The sequence below is a fragment of the Lutra lutra genome, chromosome X (genome assembly GCF_902655055.1).
Source record: "Lutra lutra chromosome X, mLutLut1.2, whole genome shotgun sequence".
Lineage (NCBI taxonomy): Eukaryota > Metazoa > Chordata > Mammalia > Carnivora > Mustelidae > Lutra > Lutra lutra.
The window spans coordinates 1,121,901-1,136,407 of record NC_062296.1 but is presented as its reverse complement, the minus strand read 5'-3'; the positions used below and the strand labels follow the sequence as shown (position 1 = coordinate 1,136,407).

At 41.8% G+C, this 14,507-nt stretch overlaps 1 pseudogene; it reads right to left on the bottom strand.

Moving 5' to 3' along the window:
• Positions 1-9,415: 9,415 nt before the first annotated feature.
• Positions 9,416-13,913, bottom strand: LOC125092189 (adenylate kinase 4, mitochondrial-like; annotated as a pseudogene).
• Positions 13,914-14,507: the final 594 nt, after the last annotated feature.

Here is a 14,507-nt window from a genome sequence, read left to right as displayed (position 1 = left end):
CACACGACTGCGTACTTACCCCAAAGATACAAATGTAGTGATCCAAAGGGACACCTGCACCCCAATCTTAATAACAGCAACGTGCACAATAGCCAAACTATGGAAAGACCCTAGATGTCCACCAACGGACGAATGGATAAAGACGATATGGTTCATATATACAATGGAATACTATGCACCCATCAAAAGAAAACAGAATCTTGCCATTTCGAACGACGTGGTTGGAACTAGAGGGTATTGTGCTGAGTGAAATAAGTCAATCAGAGAAAGACAATTATACGATCTCACTCATGGAATTTAAGAAACAAAACAGAGGATCATAGGAGCAAGGGAGGGAAAAGCAAAACAAGATGAAACCAGAGAGGGAGACCATAAGAGACTCTTAATCTCAGGAAACAAACAGGGTTGCTGGAGTGGAGGGGGGTGGGGGGATGGGTGGCTGGATGGTGGACCTTGGGGAGGGTATGTGCTATGATGAGTGCTGTGAAGTGTGTAAGCCTGACGATTCACAGACCTGTACCCCTGGGGCTAATAATACATTATGTGTTAATAAAAAAAAGTCACTCTGCATTTCTAGAGCTCTGTTTTATGTAACAGGTACTTTAAGTACATCCAGCTCCACACCTAGCCTGGAGCCCACTTAGGATTCTCTCTCTCCTCTGTCCCACCCCTCCACTTTCTCAAAAATAAATAAATAAAATAAAATAAAAATGGCCTCTGATTCTTCAGTATCTGCCACTGTGGTGAGCTTGCATCTTACAGCAGTGAGATTTTGCTTGCAAGTTTAAAGGCTCAGTCTGCAAACATCTGTTCAGCAGGGCGCTGCCCGGGGCAAAAAAACTAGGACAGATGTGCTTCCAGATGACCGATTGCTGTTTAACATGTAATTGGAGTATATATAAAAGACGAACAGAAAAGCTAGGAAAATACTTGAAATCTTTCCCTATCAAACGTTCCCTCCGGGGCACCTGGGTGGCTCAGTGGGTTAAAGCCTCTGCTTTTGGCTCAGGTCATGATCCCAGGGTTCTGGGATCGAGCCCCGCATTGGGCTCTCTGCTCAGCAGGGATCCTGCTTCCTCCTCTCTCTCTGCCTGCCTCTCTGTCTACTTGGGAGCTCTCTCTGTCAAATAAATAAACAAAATCTTTAAAAACAAAACAAAACAAAACCCACGTTCCCTCCTAAGCTTCGATGTTCTCTTTCAACAAAGGAAATATCTTAGGAGAATATTGATGCCTGGACCAGGAGTTAGAGAAGCCTGGGATTTTTTTTTTCTGAAATTGAGTGAAGTGTATTTTCTTCTTTCTTTTTTTAGGTTTTTATTTATTTGAGACAGCATGAGTGGGGGCAAGAGGGAGAGGGACAAGCAGACTCCCCGCTGAACAGGGAGCCCGATGTGGGGCTCGATCCCAGGACCCTGAGATCATGACATGAACTGAAGGCAGAGGCTTAACCCACTGAGCCACCCAGGTGCCCTGAAAATGTTTTTTTGTTTATATCTGTGTGGCATTAAATTGTCATCCTTAGAAATATGTTTATTGGTAAGCTGTGAAAAAGCACGATTATTAATAACATTAGCTTGAACTCCCCCATTAAAGGATCCTAAGAGAATACTATGAATAATTGTATGCCAACAAGTTAGGTAACTTAGATGAAATGGACAAATTCCTAGAAACACAGACTACCAAAATGGATTCAAGAAGGAATAGAAAATCTCCACAGACCTATCATGAGTAAAGAGATTGAATAGTTGCTGTGATCTGAATGTTTGTGTTCCCCTAAAATTCATATGTTGAAATCCTGACCTCTCAAAGGATGGTATTACGAGGTAGGGCATTTGGGAGGTGATTGGGATGGGATCCATGAATGGGATTAGTGCCTTTAAGAGGCCCCAGGGAGCTTGCTTGCCCCTTCCCTCACGTGAGGATGCCAGAAGTCTGCAGTCAGGAACAGAGCTCTTGCCTTACCATGCTGGCCCCGAGATCTCAAATTTCTAGATCTAGAACAAATGAGAAACAAATTTCTGTTGTTCATAAGCCACCTGTCCGTGGCATTCTGTTAAAGCAGCTCAAATGGACCAAGTAAATCAGTCATCAAAACCCTCCCAAGGGGCGCCTGGGTGGCTCAGTGGGTTAAAGCCTCTGCCTTCGGCTCAGGTCATGATCCCAGGGTCCTGGGATCGAGTCCCACATCGGGCTCTCTGCTCAGCGGGGAGCCTGCTTCCTCCTCTCTCTTTGCCTGCCTCTCTGCCTGCTTGTGATCTCTGCCTGTCAAATAAATAAATAAAGTCTTAAAAAAAAAAAAACCCTCCCAAAAGAGAAGTCCTAGATGGGATGGCTTCATTTAAAGAAGAATTGACTCCAATCCTTCCTAAACTCATTCAAATAATAGAAGAAGAGGAAATACTTCCTAATCCATTCTATGAGACCTTTCCTGAGCATTACCTTGATGTCAGAGCAAGACAAAGACATCACAAGAAAGCTAGAGCAATATCCCTTATGAATGTGGATCCAAAGATTCCTGACAGAAAACGCATCTGACAAAACTCAACACCTGTTTCGTGAATCTAATCTGGATTAGATTAATTAATCTGTTTCTTTTTGGCAACAGAAAGACACATAAGACCTTTATACTGGAAAGAAAGAAGTGGAACTATCTCTGTTTGCAGATGGTGTGATCATACATACAGAAAAACCTAAGGAACCACAAAAAAATGTTAAAGGTAATAAAAATTCAGCAAAGTTCAGGATGCAAGATCGACATGCAAAAGTAGTTGTGTTTGTATCTACTAGCAAGGAACAATTTGAAATGATATTTGAAATTTGAAACATTTTTAAGAAAGTTCTATTTAAAATAGCAGCAAACAGAGCAAAATACTTGGGAATGTGTTTAGCTGAGGAGGTACAAACTTGTCTGCTGAAAATGACAAAATATTATTGAAAGAAATTAAAGATGACCTAATTAAATAAATAGCAGATTTGTTTATAATAACCAGGGGCAGGAAACTACCCAAATGCCCATCAACAGTAGAACAGATAAACCATAATGCAACAGATAGCTGACAAGAAGTTCAGTCACATGACATGTGAAATTGTCATTGTGGGATTAATGAAATGAATGGGGCAAGTCTATCGGACCATCCAAATCTGTTCTGATCCTGGCTGGGGTTTGGTGCCATCTAGTAGCAGGTATTGCTGTGGTATAAAGCACTGATGAGGGTTCTGGATCCCATGGCTGGGACATCCAGGGCTGGGCCAGTTACTAGGGAATCCCTCAGTTAGCTAGGACTTGTTTTATTTACTTGATCTGGGGTTATTGGGTTGGGAGAATACGGGGCGGACCCTCCCTCCATCTTGCTTCCTGAGACAAGGTTATGTGCCTACCCTTCCTGACCCGCTGAAAGCAAAAAACTTAGCCTGCCTCTGTTTGACAGTGGAGGCTGGGCAGGGGAGCGGAGGCAGTAACCAATCGGGTTATGTCTGATTTCCAGCTATTTCAGGGCTAACTATGTTATCAGGTTGTGTTTCCTGTTTATATTCTTGCGCTGCTATCATTTATTGGGGTACTATATTGCAGAGGCAATAATGAACTGGGTGTGTATAGCTACACGCCAACTTGGCTGAATCCTTCTGAAGCCTTTTATTGTGAAATATAACACATATACAGCCAGTTGCACAAAATCAAACATCGCCATAACTTCAGAACGCCCCTTGTACCTTGTGCAAACTATGACTCTACTTCATTCCTAGAGATAACCACCACCCTTTTATGTTACTCTTTTTTTTCTTTGTAGTTTTGCTACTATTTTAGTTATCTCTTATTTTGTAATCATTCTTCAGGGTTGTCTTTTTCTCCTCTTCCTCTTTTGCCTTTTAAAAAACCACCTATTGAGGTGTGATTGACATCTGAAAAGCTGTCCATACATAATGTATACAACTCGATGAGTTTGGGGCTTAGTGTACTTGTGAAACCATCACCACATATTTACCCTAAAGACACAGAAGACTCCACTCCAAAGCTGCTAGAACTTGTACAGGAATTTAGTAAAATGTCAGGATATAAAATCAATGCACAGAAATCAGTTGCATTTCTCTACACCAACAACAAGACAGAAGAAAGAGAAATTAAGGAGTCAATCCCATTTACAATTGCACCCAAAACTATAAGATACCTAGGAATAAACCTAACCAAAGAGGCTAAGAATCTATACTCAGAAAACTATAAAGTACTCATGAAAGAAATTGAGGAAGACACAAAGAAATGGAAAAATGTTCCATGCTCCTGGATTGGAAGAACAAATATCGTGAAAATGTCTATGCTACAATAAAGCAGTCTACACATTTAATGCAATTCCTATAAAAATCCCACCCATTTTTTTCAAAGAAATGGAACAAATAATCCTAAAATTTATATGGATCCAGAAAAGACCTCGAATAGCCAAAGGAATATTGAAAAGGAAAGCCAAAGTTGGTGGCATCACAATCCCGGACTTCAAGCTCTATTACAAAGCTGTCATCATCAAGACAGTATGGCACTGGCACAAAAACAGACTCATAGATCAATGGAACAGAATAGAGAGCCCAGAAATGGACCCTCAACTCTATGGTCAACTCATCTTCGACAAAGCAGGAAAGAATGTCCAATGGAAAAAAGACAGCCTCTTCAATAAATGGTGTTGGGGGGCGCCCGGGTGGCTCGGTGGGTTAAGGCCTCTGCCTTCGGCTCTGGTCATGATCCCGGAGTCCTAGGATCGAGCCCTGAGTCGGGCTCTCTGCTCAGCAGGGAGCCTGCTTCCTCCTCTCTCTCTGCCTGCCTCTCTGCCTACTTGTAATCTCTGTCAAATAAGTAAATAAATCTTTAAAAAAAAATAAATGGTATTGGGAAAATTGGGACAGCCACATGCAGAAAAATGAAATCGGACCATTTCCTTACACCACACACGAAAATAGACTCAAAATGGATGAAGGACCTCAATGTGAGAAAGGAATCCATCAAAGTCCTTGAGGAGAACACAGACAGCAACCTCTTCAACCTCAGCTGCAGCACTTTTTCCTAGGAATATCGCCAAAGGCAAGGGAAGCAAGGGCAAAAATGAACTACTAAGGTTTTCATTAAGATCAAAAGCTTTTGCACAGCAAAGGAAACAGTTAACAAAACCAAAAGACAACTGACAGAATGGGAGAAGATATTTGCAAACGACATATCAGATAAAGGGCTAGTGTCCAAAATCTAGAAAGAGCTTAACAAACTCAACATTCAAAGAACAAATAATCCAATCAAGAAATGGGCAGAGGACATGAACAGACATTTCTGCAAAGAAGACATCCAGATGGCCAACAGACATGTGAAAAAGTGCTCCACATCACTCAGCATCAGGGAAATACAAATCAAAACCACAATGAGATACCACCTCACACCAGTCAGAATGGCTAAAATTAACCAGTCAGGAAGTGACAGATGCTGGCGAGGATGTGGAGAAAGGGGAACCCTCCTACACTGTTGGTGGGAATGCAAGCTGGTGCAGCCACTCTGGAAAACAGCATGGAGGTTCCTCAAAAAGTTGAAAATAGAGCTACCCTAGACCCAGCAATTGCACTACTGGGTATCTACCCTCAGGATAGGATACAAATGTAGTGATCTGAAGGGGCACGTGCACCTGAATGTTTACAGCAGCAATGTCCACAATAGCCAAACTATGGAAAGAGCCTAGATGTCCATCAACAGATGAATGGATAAAGAAGATGTGGTGTATATATACCATGGAATACTACTCAGCCATCAAAAAGAACAAAATCTTGCCATTTGCAATGACGTGGATGGAACTAGAGGGTATTATGCTGAGCTAAATAAGTCAGTCATCGAAAGACAATCATCATATGATCTTCCTGATATGAGGAATTTGAGAAGAAGGGTAGGGGGCCATGGGGGGCAGGGAGTGAAAAAGTGAAACCAGATGGGACCAGGGAGGGAGACAGACCATAAGAGACTCTTAGTCTCAGGAAACAAACCGAGGGTTGCTGGAGTGGAGGGGTGTGGGAAGGATAGGGTGGCTGGGGGATGGACATTGGGGAGGGTATGTGCTATGTTGAGTGCTGTGAACTGTGTAAGCCTGACGGTTCACACACCTGCACTCCTGGGGCTAATAATACATTATGTGTTAAAAAAAAAAAAAAAGAGGGGCGCCTGGGTGGCTCAGCGGGTTAAAGCCTCTGCCTTCGGCTCAGGTCATGATCCCAGGGTCCTGTGATCGAGCCCCACAATCGGGCTCTCTGCTCAGCGGGGAGCCTGCTTCCCTTCCTCTCTCTGCCTGCCTCTCTGCCTGCCTGTGATCTCTGTCTGTCAAATAAATAAATAAAATCTTTAAAAAAAAAAGAAAAAAAAAAAGAAACCATCACCACAATCTATGCCATAAAATTTTCTCCTGCCTTGATGATGATGATGTGTGTTGAGAACAGTTAATATAATATCTACCCTCTGAGCAAATTAAAAAAATATTTTATTCATTTATTTGACAGTGAGAGAGAGCACAAGCAGAGGAGGAAGCAGGCTCCCTGTTGAGGAAGGGAGCCCGATGCGGGGCCCCATCCCAGGACCCCAGGACCATGACCTGAGCTGAAGGCAGATGTGCAACAACTGAGCCACCCAAGAGCACCCTAAGCAAATTTAAAAAAAAAAAGATTTTGTTATTTATTTGACAGAGAGATAGAGGCACAAGTAGGCAGAGTGAGAGGGAGAAACAGCCTTCCTGCTGAGCAAGGAGCCCGACTCGGGACTCAATCGACCCCGGGATCATGACCTGAGCCGAAAGCAGACACTTCGCCTGCTGAGCCACCCAGGTGTCCCCCTCTGAGCCGATTTCAGGCATACAATACAGTGTTGTTAGCTATAGGCACTATGCCGTATAGATCTTGGTATTTACCTTACATAACTAAAACTTTCTATCCTTTAACCATTTTTTCTCCATTTTCGCCTCCCACTAGGCCCTGGCAACCACCATTCTACTCTCTGCTCCTATGAGTTTGACTATTTTAGATCAACATGTGAAGTCATACAGTATCAGTCTTTCTGCACGTGACTTATTTCCCTTAGCATCACGTCCTCCACGTCCGCCTGTGTTGTTGCCCATGGCAAGATTTCTGCCTTTTTTAGGCTGAATGATATTCTATTGTTGTATAGACCGTATTCTCTTCATCCATTCATCTGTTGGACGTCGGGTTATTTCTGTTTCTTGGCTATTGTGAATATCGCTGCAGTGAGCCAGGGAGTGCGGATATCTCTTTGGGATCCTGGTTTCAATTCCTTTGGATAAATAACCACGAGTGGGATTCCTAGATCACATGGTGGTTCTATTTTTAATATTTTGAGGAATCTCATACTTTCCCCCATATTGACTGTACCAACTTACATTCTCACCAAATAACAGGCATCCTAACAGGTGTGAGGGGGTATCTCACCATGGTTTTGATCTGCATTTCCCCGATGATTAGTGACATTGAGCACCTTTTCATGTACCTATTGGCCATATCCGTGTGTCTTCTTTGGAGAAATGTGTATTCAGGTCCTTTGCCAGTTTTAAAGTTGGTTTAATTATTTGTTGTTGAGTGGTGTGAGTTCCTTACATATTTTGGATATTAACCTTTTATCAGATACATGATTTGCAAATATTTTCTCCCATTCTTTAGGTTGCCTTTTCATTTGGGTGATTATTTTCTTCCCTGCGCAGAAGTGTTTGTGTTTGATGCTTTTGTTGCCTGTGCTTTTGGCACATCTAAAAAATTGTTGCCAAGACCAACGTCAAGGAGCATTGTCACTATGCTTCCTTTTCGTAGTTTTATGGTTTCAGGTTTTATGATTAAGTCTTTAATCCATTTTGAGTTAATTTTTGTGTATGGTGGGTCCAATAGGGGTCCAGTTTCATTCTTTTGATTGTAGCTCTCCAGTTCCCAATACCATTACAAACACTATTGTGTTTCTTGGCTTGGCACCCTCGTCAAAGATTAATCGACCATATATAAGTGAGTTTATTTCTGGACTATTCTGTTCCGTTAATCTATGTGTTTATTTTTATGTCAGAATGACATACTATTTTGATTCATGTAGCATTTTCTCTTTAATAAATGGTTTATTGATATTACATTAAAAAGAATGACAAAATTGTATTATCTATATTTCTAGACTGAATGGCCACCCCATAGAAGGCATCTTTGGAATAGAAAAAAGTTTTAAGAATTTGTTTTCCCATAGCCATAAAGCTGTCATACTCAGTTTGGGTAACATTTCCCTCACCCCCAGGCTCCGGTCACTGACAGGAGGAAACCAGTGTCAGCGTCAATATTTAGCACCATTTCAAAAATGCATTTTTTTTGGTCTTGAATAAAAAATTAAACTATTCTTTTAGTGCAGTAATTTCTTTTTATTTATTTATTTATTTATTTATTTATTTTTAAAGATTTTATTTATTTATTTGACAGAGAGAAATCACAAGTAAGCATAGAGGCAGGCAGAGAGAGAGGAGGAAGCAGGCTCCCTGCTGAGCAGAAAGCCCTATGTGGGGCTCGAACCCAGGACCTGGGATCATGACCTGAGCCGAAGGCAGAGGCTTAACCCTCTGAGCCACCTAGGCACCCCTATTTTATTTTTATTTTTAAAACAGATTTTATTTATTCTTTTGAGATACAGAGAGCGAGCATGAGAGACCATGAGCTGGGGGACAGGGGGCAGTGGGAGAGAAGCAGACTCCCCACTGAGCAGGGAGCCCAACTCGGGGCTCGATCCCAGGACCCCAAGGCCACGACCCGAGTCAAAGGCAGATGCTTAACCAACTGAACCACCCAGGCACCTTGAGGATTTTATTTTTTTCACAATGAAAGAAAAGAGCAGGGTCAACTCATGAGGGTCAGCCCAGCCAGGTAAGTAGACCTGCTGAACTCAGTTCCTGGTGCAGGAAGCAATCTGACACCCTCCCCTCGCTCTCAGCTCTTAGAAAGGGATCTGGGAGGGATAAAAGCAGTAAGGAAGGCACGTGCCAGAGAACTTGGGAAAAGGCTTTCTGGCGCTGTGGTTCAGCAGCCTTTGGGGGGCAGGGGAACCAGAGGCCAACGCTGTCACATGTGAAAAGGCTGCTAAGACAGCAACAGGATGGTCAGAAATCAGCTAGGGTTTCGGTTAGATGCCCTTTGAAATCCAGCCTGTACTTGCTTTCCTGTGAAGGGCTTGAGATGCGCAGAGGCATCTGAGACATGTGTAGGGGACCCTTTTTGTGAAAAGGGCAGAGAGAAGCCTCTTCAGGAAGGCTTTCTACTCATTCGTTTTCATGTCAGCTCACCATCTTGGCTAGGAAAGCCGCTGTGAGCTCTGCCCACTAGCTTCGAACTTGGACACCGCACCAATACCACGCAGACAACCAAATGAATGACATTATCCTGGTTCTGCTGCTGCTTTGGACTGAATAGGTGTGATCATGTTTGAGAAAAGTGTGTAAACATAGGCCCAGATTCTGTTAGTCTCCATCGCAGAAAATCGGCGAAGCGCTCCTTGGCTCTTGTATAATTCAGTGACTGGCTTTGCCGGGGCTTTGGGGTCATCATCCACCTGCTGGACTAATCATTCCCCCATGACGTCATCAATCCCGCGCACAGCAGGTGGATTGAAGTCCTGGTTAACTAGGAGGTGACTTTGAGTGTCTCCAGCACAACGTTCAAAGTGATCCATGCTAGATCCAGCTCACAGCTTTCGTCCAGGGCTTCAGCCTGGACTAATGTCGTAGGAAGACTGTCCAGCAGCCAGTGCGGCCAGGCCCATTCTCCAGCTCTGGCATCATTAGGCGGGTGATCACATGACCTGGAACCACAAGACCTTTCTCCCTGTACTGCTTTGCCGTATCACCAACTTGGGTGATGCTGGCTTTGATGTTCCTGCACAAGAAGTGGCCGCTGGAGAGATGCTGGAAGCCAAGGGACAACCGCGCGCAGGAGTTTGGAAGCCATTGCCTTTGCCAGGCAGGGAGGGGGTGGCCAGACAGACAACCCCGACAGCAGCCTTGGAGAAGCTCCGGGAACTTTGTTTCTTCTGCCTCTGACACTCTTCCCTTGCCAGGGACTCCTGATTGCTATAGCTTTGTAATTCAATTTAAAATCAGGAAGCCTGATATCTCCAGTTTTGTTCTTCTTGCTCAAGATTGCTTTGGCTATTGGGGCATCTGGGTGGCTCAGTGGATTAAAGCCTCTGCCTTCGGCCCAGGTCATGATCCCAGGGTCCTGGGATCAAGCTTGGAGTCGGGCTCTCTGCTCCGCGGGGAACCTGCTTCTCCCTCTCTCTCTGCCTGCCTCTCTGCCTACTTGTGATCTCTGTCTGTCAAATAAATAAATAAAATCTTTTAAATTAAAAAAAAGGATTGCTTTGGCTATCTGGGGTCTTTTGTGGTTCCATATGAATTTTAGGAGTGTTTTTTCTAATTCTGTGAAAAATGCCATTGGAATTCTTTTTTTTTTTTCTTTCTTTTTTTTTTTTTTTACAGCTTTATAAACATATATTTTTATCCCCAGAGGTACAGGTCTGCGAATCGCCAGGTTTACACACTTCACAACACTCACCATAGCACATACCCTCCCCGATATCCATAACCCCACCCCCTCTCCCAACCCCCTCCCCCCATCAACCCTCAGTTTGTTTTGTGAGATTAAGAGTCACTTATGGTTTGTCGCCATTGGAATTCTGATAGAGATTGTTTTGGGTACTGTGAATTTTAACAATATTAATTCTTCTAATCCATGAATATGGGTTATCTTTCCATTCAATTCCTTTCATTAATGTTTTATAGTTTTCACTGTACAGATCTTTCACCTTCTTAGTTAAATTTAATCCTAAATATTTTATTGTTTTGATATGATTGTAAGTGGGATCATTTACTTAATTTCTTTTTGAATAGTATATTGCTAGTGTATAGAAACGGCAGATTTTTTAGTGTTGATTTTATGTCCTGCAACATCACTGAATGCATTTATTAGTTCTAACAGTTTTTGGTGAATTCTTTAGGGGATAATTTTACCATTTCCTTTATTATTTGGATGCCTTTTATTTCTTTTTCTTACCTAATTGCTCTGGACTTTCATTAATATGTTTAATTGCTCTGGACTTTCAGTAATATGTTGAATAGAAATGGTGGGGGTGTGAGGGGTGCCTGGGTAGCCCAGTCTGTTAAGTGTCTGACTTCAGCTCAGGGTCCTGGGATTGAACCCCACATTGGGCCTTGCACTCAGCAGGCAGTTACCTTCTCTTTCTCCCTCTCCTTCTGCCCCACCTCCTGCTTGTGTGTGCTCAATCTCTCTCAAATAAATAAATAAAATCTTAAAAAAATGGTAAGAGTGGGCAGCTTTGTCTTTTTGTTTTGTTTTGTTTTGTTTCTGATCTTAGAGGAAATCTTTCAACCTTTCACCACTGAGCATGATACTAACTGTGGGCTTGTCATAGATCACCTTCATTATGTTGAGGTATATTCCTATAACATAATTTGTTGAGTTTTTTTAAATCATAAAAGGATGTTGAACTTTTTTCAAATGCTTTTTATGCATCTATGAGATTATCCTGATTTTAATCCTTCATTCTGTGGGTGTGGTGTATCACACTGATTGATTTGCAGATATTGAACTATCCTTGCATCTCAGGGAAATATCCCACTTGATCATGGTGTATGATCTTCCTAATGTGAATTCAGTTTGCTAGTATTTTGTTGAGGATTTTTGCATCTATGCTCATTTCTGATATTGGCCTGTAATTTTCTTTTTTTTGTAGTGTTCTTACTTGGCTTTGGTGTCAGGAGAATGCTTACTTCCTAAAACAGTTTGGGATCATTCGTTCCTATTCAATTTTTGGAAGAGTTTAAGTAGGCTTGACATTAATATTTCAAATGTTTGGTAAAATTCACCAGTGAAACTATCTGGTTCAGGGCTTTTCTGTGTGTGTGGGTTTTAATTACAGATTCAATCTCCTTACACATTATTGATCTGTTCAGACTTTCTTTTTCTTTCTGATTCAGTCTTGTTAGGTTGTGTGTTTCTAGGAATTTACCTGTTTCTTCTAGGTTATTCAATTTGTTGACATATAATTGTTCATAGTAGTCCCTTAATGATCCTTTGTATTTCTGTGATATTGGATGTAATGTCCCCTCTTTCATTTCTGATTTTATTTTATTTTTTGAATCTTCTCTGTTTTTTTTTTCCCGACTCTTAGCTAAATGTTTGTCACTTTCATTTATCTTTTCAAAAAAACGGTTTTGTTGATCTTTTCTCTGTTTTTTTTTTTTCTAGTCTTGGTTTCTTTTTTTAAGATTTTATTTATTTTTTTTTATTATTTTTTTATTTTTTTTATTTTTTTAAAGATTTTATTTATTTGTCAGAGAGAGAGGGAGAGAGAGCAAGCACAGGCAGACAGAATGGCAGGCAGAGGCAGAGGGAGAAGCAGGCTCCCGCCGAGCAAGGAGCCCGATGCGGGACTCGATCCCAGGATGCCGGAATCATGACCTGAGCCGAAGGCAGCTGCTCAACCAACTGAGCCACCCAGGTGTCCCAAGATTTTATTTATTTATTTGAGAGAGAGTGAGTGACTGAGAGTGCACAAGCAGGGGGAGCAGCAGAGGGAGAGAGGGAGAGGGAGAAGTAGGCTTCCCATGGAGCAGGACCCTGAGATCATGACCTGAGCAAAGGCAGATGCTTAACTGACTGGGCCACCCAGGTTCCCCTGGACTTAGTACTTTTTAATAAGGCCTTAAAGTATAGAGTTAGGTTGTTTATTTGAGATCTTTCCTTTTTCTTAAATGTAGGTATTTATTGCTAAAAGCCTCCTTCTTAGAACTGCTTTTGTTGCACCCAGTAAGTTCTTTTTAAGTTGTGTTTCCACTTTTGTGTGTATTAAGATTTTTAAAAAATATTTTATTTATTTATTTGACAGAGAGAGGCAGTGAGAGAGGGGATACAAGCCAGGGTAGTGGGAGAGTGAGAAGTGACTTCCTGCTGAGCAGGGAGCCCGATACAGGGCTTGATCTCAGGACCCTGGGATCATGATCTGAGCCAAAGGCAGTCGTTTAACCAACTGAGCCACCCAGGCACCCCTCAAGATATTTTTTTAAAGATTTATTTATTTGAGAGAGAGAGAGAGAGAGTGAGTGAGAGAGAGGGTGAGCATGAATGGGAGGGGCACATGGAGAGGGAGAGTCTCAAGCAGACTCTGCACTGAGCATAGAGCCTGATGTGAGGCTTAATCCCACAGCCATGAATCCACAACCTGAACCAAAACCAAGAGTTGGATGCTTAACTGACTGTACCATGCAGGTGCCCCTCAAGGTATTTAAATTTTTTTTTATTTTTAAGTACTCTCTACACCAAATGTGGGGTTTAAACTTACAATTCCAAGATCAAGATTTGCATGCTGTGCTGACTGAGCCAGCCAGGCAACCTCTCAAGAGATTTTTTGATTTCTTCTTTGACCCATTGGTTGTTCAGGAGTGTGATCCTTAATTTCCAATATGAATATATAAATTTTCCAGTTTTCTTCCTGTTACTGGTTTCTAGTTTTATACCATTGTGGTTGGAAAAGATATTGATATAATTTCAATCTTCTTAAATTTGCTAAGACTTATTTTGTATCTAACATGATCTGTCCTTGAGAATGTTCCATGTGTGCTTGTGAGGTATGCGTATTTTGCTGCTGTTGGATAGAATGTTCTGTATATTGTCTGTTAGGCCCATTTGGTCTGAAGTATAGTTCAAATCCCATGTTTCCTTACTGATTTTATATCTAGATGATTATCCATTGTTTAAAGTGGAGTACTGAGGAGTGCGTGGGTGTCTTGGTCAAGCATCCGACTCCTGATTCTCCTGATTTCTTAAGGTTGTGAGATTGGACCCACATGGGACTCCATGCTGGGTGTGGAGCCTGCTTACAATTCTCTCTCTCTCCCTCTCCCTCTGCCCCTCCCTGACCCTGTGCTTTCTCTCTCTCTCTCTTAAGAAAAATTAAAGTGGAGTATTGAAATCCATTTTTGTATTTTGATTTCCTTCATTCTTTGTTTCTTCTTGTGGATTTGAGTTATTTTGTTCTAGCCTGGAAGTTTTCCATTAGTATTTCTTGTTAAGTTGGGCCCACTAGGAACAAATTCTCTCACTCTTTATCTGAGAATGTCTTTATTTTTTTTCAACTTGAAAATAAATATATTCACAATGCATAGAGTTACATTCCCTTTACCACCCACCCCCAACCTTGGGAGTGCCCCAGAAACTCAATGATTCTTTAAAATATCACAGTGTAGAAGTATCTGCAACACGAACACAGTATACTCCAAAAAGAAAGAAATTCTTGATCAAAATGTCCTCCAGATCTCCATATGGATGTGCTTCTTTTCTTGGAACATTCTTTTTCATTTTTCTTACTCTAGCCTCAAAGTTCTTTAAAGTATACCAATGTTCAAGGAAACTAAGAAGTGAATACATGTAAGAATGTCTTTATTTTAACTTTA